Raw genomic sequence first — 12,428 nt, 5'->3', positions numbered from 1 at the left:
ATTCTGTTCTGGAGATTTTTCACGCTTTAAACCATTCTAGAAAGGAAAAGAGCTAAAAAATATCCTATGGCTTCCAATAACGCAGAGGTTTCCAATTTTTTTTACCCCCTCTGAAACAGCAAATGATTGCCCTTCTTTTAGCAAAACTCCAACTTCATAAATTAAGTTCATGACCCATTGTTAACATATTAATAAATATTTTAAAATGTTAAATTTTTTTTAGTGTTTTCCAAAATACTTTTAAAATTAGATTTCATGTCAGACAGTTGAACTGGTTCTTGTCTGGTTCTGAATTTGTTTTTGGTGTATGCAGTTGATGAAAATAAAGTTGAATAGTGTTCTAAACATTAAGAATAGTTAACATGAAAATTTTAATTGAAAAGTTTGACGAAAGGAAAATTTAAACTTGTAAAATTCAATGGTGAAAAGTGATGCAATTTCTTTATAAATGCATATCCTGCTCTTAATTTATTCTATTTATTGTTATTAGAAAATAAACACCTGTTTTTTTTTTTAAATGCATTTTCTTGTTGTTGTTCTTACTGGCATTTTACTTTAAATATTTTCTTAAAAATAACCGAAAGGATATTAAATAAATGATTATTGATTAAAAGTTATTGATTAAAAGTTTTTGATTAGATATAAATTGAATGACGGGTCTACAAACTTTGAAATAAATAAAAAGTCCTAACTCGCCTACAAGGGTGCCAATCTTCAGTCCTGGAGAAAGGGGACTGAAATCAGTCTTAAGAAAAGATCAGTAGACTAATTTTCGTCAATTAATATTGCTTTTCCATTTGTTTTTTGCATTAAAATCTTGCAGTAAATACTTTATATTAAAATAAAATGCCTTTTCATGAAAACATTATTTTTTTAATTCTTGCGAAATGATCAAGTAATGACATAATCAACAATGACACAAGTATTCTAAAATAGTATTCTAAAATTACACAAGTATTCTAAAATATAAAAAATATACAAAAAATGAGGGTCTATGAGCACAAAAGTTGTACTATTGTTGTGTTTAAATTTGCTTCAGTTTTCACTTTACCCCAGTGTTTTGAAATGCTGACCAAAGTTAAAATATTTGTTGTTTTTTTCCCCCTTAAAAAAATGGTGTTCCACAGAACATCATTTTGGAACCGCTGTTTTAGAGTTACAAAACTGCTCTATGACATAAAATAATTCTTGTATAATATATATTTTTGTATAGCATTATAATTTTTATGTTGCGTGTATAATAATTATTTATATGCATATCCATAGAAATTTGCATATCCATAGACAGTTGACTTACTTTATAAATATAACTTTTTTAAGAATTGTTTTTCAGTAATTATTTGTTTAATGCAGTGTTCCCCAACCTTTTTATCACCGCGGACCTGTCAACGTTTGATAATTTTACCACGGCCCGCAGGGGGGGGAGGACGTTGATTGTTACGTTGCATTAAAAATTGCATTAAAAATTGGACGTTGCATTAAAAATTATTTTAGATAATTTTTAATGACATATATTAATTTTAATATATAATATTTTAATTANTTTTTTATACAATTTAATTTATTAAAGGAAAATTATATAATGTAATAGGAAAAGATTAATAACTTTTGAAACTGCGCAATTCATTAAATGACAAAAGTGAATACCTAATCCTTTAAATGTGCTTTTAATTCTGATAAAGTTTTTGCATAAGGATAAATAATGCAATTTTTAAAATAATAGGAACGTTTTTAATAAAACAAAAACTTGTCTTCATTTTGTTTCTTGTTCAAAAATTAATCATTTATTTTTCACAATTATTTTTTTTTAATGTGTCATAATTTGAATAAAAAGGTTTTGGACTAGATTAAACCATTCTGTCCTAAACCTTGCCAACTCTGCTATGAAGGGATTAATGTTATAAAATAATTTTTAAGTAAAAATAGTTTAAAAAATATGAGTTTAAGCATTTATTTTTACAGAAAAACTTTTAATTTATAAGAGCATTTGAACTAAAAATGTACAAAATTAAGGTTTTTTTTTTTTTGCTTTTAAGTTTGCGAAAATAATATGGTTTATGGAATTATTTCTGTCATAAAAAAGAAACACCTATTTCAAAATTTTTTTAAAAAACCTAACCCTATTATTTTTTATTATAAACAAATTAATATGCTTTTATCTGCTAGAGAAAACTGAAGTCGATAATTTAGAATTACTCTACAAACTTACAAACTAGAATTACTCAATAATTTATGTTATTTCTTTTTTTTAAAAAAATGATAATGTTAAAATTTTTTAATGGAAATAAATTATTACTAAGTATTATCTCTTTAACTGCCAGAGAAAAAGGTATAAAATTATTCTTCTTTAATAGATTATTTGAAGTCTTGTTCTTAAAGTCTTTAATAGATTATTTCTTTAATATAAAGAATTTATTAATGTTTGTGTTAATTTATGATAAAATTAGTTAAGTACACAGAAATAAGCTTTCTAGAGAAGATTGAAGTAATGTGTTTTAATTTGCTCTACTTTAGTATTTCCCATAATATTTTAAATGTTGTATTTCAATTATGAAGTATGCACGTAAATATGGCTTTTATCGACTCACCAAATATTGATTCACCAAGCTCATTTTAAGAAATGCTATTGTAGATTATAAAAGTATTTATTTTAAGTTTTACTACTTAAATTTCATAAAAATTCATTATGAATTCAAAAATATTTCTGAAATATTATCTTGAATGTTTATTCGGTCTGAATAAAAATATTTTTGATGCATTGTTGTATTTTATTTTCAGTTAATGCAGAGAAATGTTAAAAATATTTAAACATTTATCATAGTATTTTTTGTTACATTATTTCACTCCCTATTTATTGCTATTATTTTTTACAGTTTTGTAATGACAGTAAATGTGAAAACTAAGCATATATGTTTTGCTTTTTAAATGTTTACGTAAGTATCAAACACGTCTATTTTGAACACTTGTCACTCATATTTGTAAGTTGCATGTAGCTTTTCATGTGTTTGCGCCAAATACTGAAGTATCAACCACTCAAGATTTTCTTCATATTCATCTGAGTTCCTAATACAGGGGGGAAGGGGGTATAAAAAACATGAAAATGAGTGATTTCTGTAAATGTTTATTATTTTGACATACTTTTCTGAGCTTGTGATAGATTTGAAAAGCAAATTATAATGAAAATAGTAAATTCAAGAAAGAATTATATATCATTACAATATGTTATTTATTTATAGATTAATTAAAATTCAGTAACAATACATTTTTTTCAAGTACTTATTATTAACTATATTTATTAAAAATAATTATTAAAAATAAAAAAGCAAATTGATCACAAATACTTTTTTTTTCCAATTTTATTTTGAATAAATTGTTTAAAATAAATGTTTTAAATCAATAAATTGTATAATCAAAAGAAGTTCAGTTCAGAAATGAAATTATATCATTTTTGTGCTGTCTCTTTGTATTGCTAACAAACTTAAAGTTAGAATTATTGTTTATTTACATCGCTCTTGTGTATTTCTTTTAATGTGAAAGTTTTTTTATGTGAAAGTTAACTATGAAAACTAAGTTTACTATGAAAGTTAATTATTTTTTATTGAATGTTAATTGTGAACATATTTTTAATGTGAAATTTAATTATGAAAACTGAGCATTATAAAGAACAATTGTAAATGAGAGAGACTTAGTATTGTATAAAATACTGCTATCTTGACAAGTGAGGTATTTTTCCTATTTTACACTGCATCGCATGAGATCAAACTCCAGTCAATAAGACTAATAGTTTAGCTGTAGTCAATCTCTTATGTGTAAAAAAATACATCTTTGTACTCATACCTATATTTACGCAGATAAGCAAGTTGCTTTCTCTGTATTTTTTTTAATGCTGAATTGAGTAATCAAAACAAAGTTGAAATATAAGTACAAAATTATGAATGTTTTAAGAGCATTTGCACACAAGCTTGCTTTAGAATAGTGGTAGTAGTTTTAAAACCCACTATTATCCCTTATTGAGGTCGTCTGTCTACTCTCTGCCACCAACGCTCTTTTACTGTTCCAGTCGTATGTCTGCTCTGAGCCACAAGAACCATACTGATCTTATATTAAGTCGACAAGCTTCAAAGATACGTAGAATTCGAAATAATATTTTATAAATTGTGTTAAAGTAAATTAATTCCGACCAGCATGACAACCAAGTGTACACTTAATACGACCGCAAAGGGTTAACTGTGTTTTCGCCAAACAAGCGTCCCCTGGGAGTTTGCCCTTTTGCTTTCTGACCCCATGTTGCGTGAAAGTTTGGCAGTTCTAAGAAAGATAAATTTTATTTCATCCTCTTTCTTAAAGCTTATTTAATTGTTCGAATAGAAAACACTAAACTTTCATTTTTAATTTTAATATTATTAAGAAAAATTACTATAGTTCTGTAAATACTCTAATAAATTGTAAAAATCATCCCACCAAGCAGTTTGTATAAAATTTTTTAAATAAAAAGTATATTTTATTATACATATTTTTTTCTATTCCTACTACTAGTTCACATTCTCTTCCTATATCTTGTTCAAATTTTCAATCGTTAATGAAATACTTTTTATTCATCCATTCACGTTCAAATACATTTTTTTAAACCTGTGACACTTGATGTTTATACAGTTTTTTTCAAATATTAATTCCTTAATTAAATAGGGAGACGAAATTGGAATTTTCTGATTGGTTAAGCGTTAGTCATTGTTTTAAATTTTACTATAAGCGATTCAGTTTTTCACATATTTGAAAGATAATATTAGTGATAATTTCTAACTTATAGCTCTATTTGAAGAACAAAAAAATTAGTTTATTGCGCATATTTAAATATTTGATTATTGTATCAGCTGTGTCAGATAAATTCAGTAAAGAACATTACGTGTGGTCCATGTCACCAAATATATACTTTTATAGTTGTCTATGACCACATGCCTTTTTTTTTTGTTTTTTTTGTTAAATTTCTACTATTAGTTCACACTTTCCCTATATATATTTATATATCTTCATTTCCCCAGATCTTTTAGAAACTTTTCTTTTGTTATGTAAACTTTTAAACAGTTAAAAATTGAATTTATTTATCTTAGACAAAATTTATTTTCTACAGCAGTCAACATAACAATAAACGAAGTTTTTGCTTCCTTTTATTATGTAAGGTAGATTCAGTTCTTGATGATAGTGTGCAAGCTTGACAGTTACTGAGCTGACAATTTGATATATTTATAGTTTGTTTAGGGTAAGAACTCCCCCCGCCACAAAGTCTGAAGACGTCTACTGCTATGGAAACAAGAATAGTGTATTTCGGGGAAGGTAGCTTTTCTTTACTCTATGGCAAACACAATAGACGGAAGAAAAAGACCCTTTCTCTCGCCGAACCGGGTTAAAACCTTTCCTAAACAATGACCCCACACTTGAAATAGTTATACCTCGTTGTCACCGTCACTGGTCCAGACGAATGGCTAGGAAAGTTCTTACTTTACACAATATATAACTGTATTTATTTTGTTTTTACACTCTTTGCAGGGTTTCATTCAGAATAACTCTTGATCTAATGATCACTTTCTAGGACTCAATGTTTCGAAGGATAACCTCAAATATGCTAATTAATTAGGGCAGGCGATATTTTAAATTACAAAAACTTACTTTCTCTGAATGAACATACCTTTTCTTTGGACGGATTTGGATTTCTGATTCCCTAAAATAGGAGCCGTAATCTGGGAGATGTCCCAATAGTTTGGTCAGGAGGACGATCCAAAGTTTGGACCCCCCTCAATGTAAATCTTACTTTTCGAGTATTTCGCTATATCTCGAGAACTTTTAAATCAAATTGATAAATTTTTGCACACATTGATGAAATTCGTTTTTCCAAAGATAATTTCTTTACAAAAACCCACTTTTAGTGAAGATTTATTATTTTATTTCATAATGGTCGAAAAGATTTTGAAATGTAAGGTATGCAACTTTTTGCATAATTTTAAAGAATACATTTTTGCATGGTAAAATACAAAATTTGAGCAAAATCTGTTAAATAGTTTCTGACAAACTGAATTTCAAAGAAGTCAGTTATTTAATTTATCTTTGGATAAGTGAATTTTATAATTGTGTGCAAAATTTTTTGACTCGCTTAAAAAAGTTCTTGAGGTATAGTGAAATACGCAAAAACTAAATTAACATTAAGGGGTTAAATTTTTGGAGCGCTCCCCTAACCAAACTATTGGGACCCGATTTCCCAGATCGCTGCTACTTCCTATATTTTGGAGGTCAGAAATTCGAATCCGTCGAAAAAGAGGTAGAGGTCCTATGTTTATTCAGAAAAAATACTTTTTTGTGCCTGATTTCGTACCTTAAATTATCCTCTGCACTTATTAATTAGCATATTTAAGGTCACCCCCTCAAACCATTAAGATTGAGTCCTGGAAAGTGAAGATCGAATCATTACATCAAAAGTTATTCATGGTGGTCTTCTTTTTTTTTTGTGTGCACTGTACATGTTATATGATCTGCGTATGAATATCAGAGATGCCAACTTGCTCCGGACAGCAAATATATATTTTAAAGTGGTAGTTTATCAATTGTGTTTCTTGGTTTAATAAATTCAATTTAGTATATTTTAATCCACCACTATTTCTAAATAATTTGTGGGCTTATATAATTCACCTCTTTATAGTACTTATGTCATGCTATACCTTTTAAAAAGCAAGCAAAAATAGTAAAATATTTGCAAAATTAACTTTGTAGTAATCTACCGTTTTATTAATTATTTTGACTTATCCGGAGCAGTTGGCATCTCTGGAATATGTTCAAGGCCACAAACTGTCCCATTTTCCCGAGGCGAAATAAAATGGGACACAAACACAATTCGCATACAATAAGGCATAGATAGTTAACCTGCAATCACCATCTTCATCAACACCTGCGCTATAACTAAAAAAAAGAAGAGGGATTATGAAATATCGAGTTTCACCATGACCCCGAAATAGCTGTTATGAAATTTTTTTTTATTGTCTTTAGCATCGTTCAGTTTTATTACTTCTAGTAAGTATTTTGGAAAGCTCGTACCTCCGGTTGGTGTAGTGTAGCCAAGCAATTGGTCCACTTTCCGGTTCAGCGGCAAAATTTAAAATAAAAATAATAAAAAAAAATTTAATTGAAAAAATATTCCTTGATCCAAAGTTCCAATAGTGACTAATTTTTCTATATATTCTCTATATATTTTTCTATTCAGTTTCTATTGTTTATTTTTGATAACATCGTTCAGTTTTATTACTTCGAGTACATGTTTTGGAAAATTTTTACATCGAGTTTGGCGTACTAAAACCGCATCCTGCTCTGGTGACATTAATTTCTAGATTCAATAGATCCTTTTTCAGAGCAGACGCACATTAAAACTAAATGGCTTCAGGGCAGTGGCGTAAATAGCACCCGTGGTGTGTGGTGGGCTCATGAGGTTTCAGTGCCCACGATCCAGAAATGATATGCTAGCTATATGATGAGGATGCGCTACCTACCGCCCGAAAGCTCTTGATGAGCGGCCCGTGGCAGCATCTGAAAGTAATAATAATAAAATACTGTAATTTGTTTTGAAAAAAAGAAAATATCCGAAATTTTTTGGATTTAAGTTTTGGATGCGCCAAATCTAAATCAATGCAATTTTTCGATCGTTTTTTTTTTCCCCCTCTTTTTTTTGGTGGTTATCACTACGAATTTCTATAGTCTTAAGTTAATTTCCATAGTTTTCGAACATTTAGATAGTTATAATAGTTCGATAGTTAGAATTTCTATAGTCTACAAATTTCCATAGTTTTTCATAGTTAATTTCCATGGTTTTAAAAATCCCAATGTTTTAAATACGAGAAAATTAGGATGCGTGAATTTCGAATTTTATTTATCACTTTTGTAGCTCTTTATTTGTGTATTTATAGTTGATCATATAATATTTTATAGTTGATCCAAGCGACTTTTCAATCGTGCTTCTTACTGGATTATAAATGCCCGAGTGTCTCTTCATTGTGTTCGTTTCATAATATAATTTTAAAAAAATTAAGTCTTTTTCTATCTTGTAGAGGGGACACTTAAGTCCCCTCTACAAGATAGAAAACGTCACTGCTTGAGAAGTTCAACCGTATTTTTTTCTACATTTCGAATTTTTACAACAAATACTTCCTCAGTATTGGTTTCAGTTAAATACTTCATCTGTTTCCAGAAAATTCCCATTACCCAACAACATTATATCATGAAACATTTTATTGATTACGTGAAAATCGTTGTGTTTTTCACTAAAATCCAGCTTTAAAAATCACTCACAAAATTGGAACTGTTACTTATCATTATATTCTCGGCTCTCAATGGATGGGGAATTATCTAATAATTAATTAAAGCAATTTCTTGAGTTAATAGATATTCTTGCTTTATTTCCCCATGTTTCTTCTTTTTACCCATCATTGGCAAAATGGGTCTTAGTTTGGATTTGATGGCGTCCTCACTTTTCAACTACAATAATTAAGAATAATAGTAAACAGTGCGCATGCGTTGTTATGGCTATCTCTGCCATTTGATAATTTTCTTAGAATTCTTTTTTTTCACTTTTAATTTTGTTATGCATTAAGTGGGTGAGTTTAGAGATAGGGGACCAGAGAGATCCCATAAATACTTCTTGAGTTGAGAATAAAAGAGAATTTCATCATTTGAACGATATTTTTGTTTTAATTAAGAATCAGAAATTCTGACCTATTTTGATACTAATTCAGGTGAATATCATAAATAAAGAGGGTCTAAACTGATTGACAATGTCCCAAAAGTTAGAGTGGAAGCAAGAAAAAAACGATGCCAAGGTCTAAACTTACCGAGGCTGAAAAAGCCAAAGAATGTAGACGGGAATACCTTAAGTGTTACACACAAACGGAAAAACGAAAGGATTCCGTTCGCAAACGCAAGCATGAAGCCCATCCCTAACAAAAGTACCTAAGTGGTTGAGAGAATTGAACCCAACCGAAGAGCGAATAGTGGCTCTCCGAATCCCTTTCGTTCAAATGCGAGAACTGGGTGTTGATCACCAGTTAGGGATAAAAGGATCCATTTTCAACGTACCCAATAACTTGCACAAGACCGTGGACTGTCTTCCACGCAATATAAGTCCCGCAGTGGGCTGATCGGTAAGACACGGTTCCCAGCAGATCACCGAAGTCAAGCATCACTGGCTGCGGTCAGTGTGCGGGTGGGTGACCACTTGGATCAGTCTGCGTAGGGACCGAGGGTGTGCTGTATGGGTCCTCGGTAAACTGTCCTACCGTAAAGTGCTCGACTTCGCGCGCAGGTCGTCGGGCTACAGAAGCGGCGGTGCCATCCCCTCCGCAGAGGATCAAAATCGTGATGGCATGTCTTCGGATCATCCTCCGGGATGTTTCCCAGACCGTCGCCAATAGCCCATTGTGCAGCTCTAGTGCGACGTAAATTAACAACAACAACAACAACATACCGTCGCCAATAGCCCATTGTGCAGCTCTTGTGCGACGTAAATTAACTACTACTACTACTACTCCAAGCAATATAAATGATTCATTCACTGTTCAGGGGCCCCCTTAAAATGGATTGTTTAAAAATAAATTTTAAAAAATTAAGAAAAACAATGATTTTTTAAAAATGTTATGATTATTTTTTGGTCCTAATTTAAAAAAATAAAGTAAAATTTAATTTATTNAAATTTTAAAGAATTAAGATGTTCTCCGTGAAATTAATTTTGATAACATGGTTGAGTTCATTGATCGCAAGAGCAGAAAAAAAGATTTTTGAATACCAATTTTCTGGTAGCGTTGATTTTCCAAAGTGTTAATAAATTTCAAATTTTTTCAAAATGCTATGATTATTTTTTAGTTCTAATTTAACAAAATAAAGTAAAAGTTCATTATTTATTATTTATTTTAATTTTAAATATGCTTTCTTAAATGAAAAGATGTATAAATACTTTTATATTTGAATAAATAAAAAATATACGAAATTTTTTTTTATCTAAGGATCCTAAAAATTTTAATGGCCTAGGGCCCCGCTTACGCTTAATCCGGCCCTGAATGTAGTTATTTGTTATTTTTTTTAAGAAAAAATCTTTTTTTAGGAGGAATTTTGGAGGGAAAAAATACCTGCGATTACACGAAAATTTACGCTCATTTAAAAGGGGGGGGAGGGAATTGAAAATGTGGCATATGGTTAATTGTCCTAAATCTTCAGTTAGTGAATTGAATTATGAACGAATTTAAATATTTATTAATTTTATCGAAAGTTTATAATAATTAAGTTTCAAAATTATAAACAGAAACGTACTATCTTTGAATCCCCCCCCCCCTTTTTCTTTGTTGTTGACGGATTTGAAATCTTGGGTTTTAAAATACTAGAGCAGTCACAGTCCTGCAAAGTTTATTCATTATTAGATTAGTATGGTTACTCTTCACATTTTGAAGGTAAAAAAGTGCGCATTCGTTGCTATGGCAATCTCTGCCGTTTGATAATTCTCTTATAATTCTTTTTTTCACTTTTAATTTTGTTATGCATTAAGTGGGTGGGTTTATTTTTGAGATAGGGGAATATGCTCGAACCAATAAGATTACGTCGTAATACTGAAAATCCAAGCAGTAGAATAAAATTCTTCAACATGATATCATTTATTATTATTTCTTTTTTGCTGCCTGTTTGGCAGGGCGCTGGACTCACGCTCGTGAAAACGGGTGTTCGAATCAAACCGGCTGAAGACTCCTCGTGTAGTAAATGGTGGCAGGTGCACGTTAAATTTGTCGGGTCACAAAGTTGTACATGTTTCCATTACAAATTATACTTCTGGGGATACTGAATTGGAGATGAATCGTTCTCTGGTTCAGGTCAAAATTACGATATGTGGATGAATGTAGGAATGGGTCTGCCCTATAAACGGGTGTGACAGAAGTTGAATTCTTCGCGCCCCAGATAATGGCGCCATAGAAAAACAAGAACATTTCTTTTTTGCTCACTGAACGCTAAAAAGCTATTATTGAATAAAATGAATGTTTAAGTTTTGGGACAGTTTATAAGACAGCTATTTGCTATTTATTTCTCAGTCATACCGAGAAAAAAAAACAGTTGGCGAATTTAGTGTGATATAATGATAATTTAATTCAATTTAGCCGTAGATGAACAGCCGACCCATTTTTGGATTTACGACTATTAATGTTCAAATCCGTAGCCTTGTAATTTTGAACTCAATCTAGAAGACAAGGGAACTCCTGGATCAAGTATTGGGAGGAATTAGTCTTCGTGGAGGATTTTTGCATTTGCGTTACTTCGAGAGGAAAACCTCGAGAACCTCCCACGGTTAGCCTGACCGGAAGAGGAATCTAACCCATGATCCGTCTACCACTGAGTATATTTTAAGTCTGCACTGTGGTCGGTGGAAGTCGGATGCGGAATTTGTATCGACCAGTCATCGCTGCTATTGGAACCGGGTTCACCTCCTTGGAAGGCGAACGGTTTATCCTATGAGCCATTATAGCTCTCAGAGAGAGAGAGATTTCTAATTATTGAGGCGGATCATATATACCCTCCAACCATGTTTCTGAATACTCTAAAATTATGAAAATAATCAACTGTAATAAACATTTCCCGCTATGGAGCAAAGATTCAAAATGCAGGGGGGTCGAAGCCTAAAATTCAAGAAAAATGCACCAGTTACTGCAATATAAATATGCGAAATAAATAAATAATATAAAAGAAATAAAGAAATACCGATCAGTTAGCGGCGCTGCCTCTCACACTAAAGTTCGTAAAATAAGATGTGGAAAACTTTTGATTGAATTCTCGGATTTTTGCGTACTGAGACTTATACTGAACTGCTTGAGGGCCTGAATTTATATATGTTAATTAATTAGCGTAGACGATATTTTAAATTACGGCGTTTAGAGTAGACGATATCAAATTCATATACTTTCTCTGAAAAAGCGTTTGTTTTCTCTATAGATTCTTTACCCTTATAATATGGAGGGTAGCCGCAATCTGGAAAGTATGGTCCTAATAAGTCAGGAGAGCGGTCCAAAGTTCGAACCCTTAATTGTTAATTTCACTCTTTGCGTATTTTTTGATATCTCTGATGAATTATTTGAGTGAGTAAAAAAAAATTTGTACTGAATTATAAAACTTATTTACCGATGAATATATAATTGTAAATAAAAAATAATTTTTATTTGAATTTCATATTTTTTGGTCGAAAAAATTACATATCCATATTTGCAGGACCGGATTAAGCGTAAGCGGGGCCCTAGGCCATTCGAATTTTTGCGGCCCTTCGATTAAGTTGTTTTTATCGTACATTTTTTATTTATTCATATATAAAAGTATTTATATATCTTATCATTTAAGAAAGCATATTAAACATTGAAATAAATAGTAAT

This window comes from Parasteatoda tepidariorum, chromosome 9 (genome assembly GCF_043381705.1).
Source record: "Parasteatoda tepidariorum isolate YZ-2023 chromosome 9, CAS_Ptep_4.0, whole genome shotgun sequence".
Taxonomy (NCBI): Eukaryota; Metazoa; Arthropoda; class Arachnida; order Araneae; family Theridiidae; genus Parasteatoda; species Parasteatoda tepidariorum.
Note: the sequence above shows the minus strand (reverse complement) of the source record.